Here is a 1,599-nt window from a genome sequence, read left to right on the forward strand (position 1 = left end):
TGGATGTTAAGGTTAGACTAGGTGTATTTGATAAACCTAAAATGTTTTTCATTCAATAGTTAAGGTTGATAACCCACCGCAGAAGGAATTTTTGTGATACATTTGGATCCAAAGTTATTTAAGTGACAGAAAGCAAATGGTCTACTTTAATGAAAGTGAGTCTGATGTTAAACGTGAAGCACGGAGTGCCTCAAGGAAGTTGTCTTGGGCCACTTCTGTACTCAATTTTTACCAGTGATTTTCCTTTGGTATTAAAAAGGGCTCATATGGCAATGTGCACTGATGATTCCACAATTTATTTAGCTTTTCAACCATTGATAATTTAAATACAACTCTAGCCAGGAAAAGAAGTTGGTTGGATGTTAAGGTTAGACTAGGTGTATTTGATAAACCTAAAATGTTTTTCATTCAATAGTTAAGGTTGATAACCCACCGCAGAAGGAATTTTTGTGATACATTTGGATCCAAAGTTATTTAAGTGACAGAAAGCAAATGGTCTACTTTAATGAAAGTGAGTCTGATGTTAAACGTGAAGCACGGAGTGCCTCAAGGAAGTTGTCTTGGGCCACTTCTGTACTCAATTTTTACCAGTGATTTTCCTTTGGTATTAAAAAGGGCTCATATGGCAATGTGCACTGATGATTCCACAATTTATTTAGCTTTTCAACCATTGATAATTTAAATACAACTCTAGCCAGGAAAAGAAGTTGGTTGTTGATTAGATAGACAGCAATAAACTTATCTTAAATATATCTAAAAACATAAGTATAGAAATTGGAACGAACTTTTCCCTAATTCCACTAACAAGCTATGATTAAGAGATTTGTGCAAAATATCTGACACAACAAACTATCAAGCAAGTAATCCAAGCTTTGGTTTATGTCACATCTAGATTATTGTTCAATAGTTTGGTCCAGTGCTTCAGAAGGGAATATCAGAAAACTGCAACTGGTCCAAAACAAAGCAGCACGTGTCGCTCTTTCTGTTGGGTTGAGGACAAAGGTCACAAAAATGTATAAATGTCTTTCTTAGTTGGAAGTGTAAAACAGATTATTGTACTTGTTAATGGTAATTCATTAATTCATGAGGAATCTTATCACAACAAAGACGCCTCTTATTTGTTATGAAAAATGATCTTTTAGTTCAGAGATGCATAATTATGCAACGAGGCATACTTCTAGAGGTTGTTTCACACTGCGGAAAGCAGGAGCTTGTAATGTAATGTCTGCATTGTCTTTAGTGTGTGGGTGTGTGTGTACTCGTGTGGGTGTGTGAGTGTGTGGGTTCAGGTATTGTGTAGACTGTACATGCTTATGCATGGGTGTGTGTTTGTGTGTATTTGTGTGTGTGTGTGTGTGTGTGTGTGTGTGTGTGTGTGCGTGCATGTGTTTTTTATGTATACATGCTCATATGTGTGTGTGTGGTGGTGGGGGGGGTGTAGGAGAGTGTGCGTGCACATGCTCGTACGGATATGTGTGTGGGTAAATTATATGGGTGTATGGGTGAATTTTTTTGTTATGATTGTTGTGTGGCTGTGTACGTGTGTGTGTGTGTGCATGCGCGCTATTGCTCAGGTGCAGGTGTGTGTGTGTGTGTGTG

At 37.7% G+C, this 1,599-nt stretch overlaps 1 protein-coding gene across 1 annotated transcript in view; it reads right to left on the reverse strand.

Annotated features, from left to right (window-relative positions):
- ryr2a (ryanodine receptor 2a (cardiac)) overlaps positions 1-1,599 on the reverse strand; it is a 162,387-nt gene that overhangs the window by 50,050 nt on the left and 110,738 nt on the right. The window lies entirely within an intron of this gene.

Source organism: Seriola lalandi, unplaced genomic scaffold, assembly GCF_002814215.2.
Source record: "Seriola lalandi dorsalis isolate HSWRI2012SDOR001 ecotype SW California unplaced genomic scaffold, Sedor1 jcf7180002054585, whole genome shotgun sequence".
In the NCBI taxonomy this organism is placed as follows: Eukaryota; Metazoa; Chordata; class Actinopteri; order Carangiformes; family Carangidae; genus Seriola; species Seriola lalandi.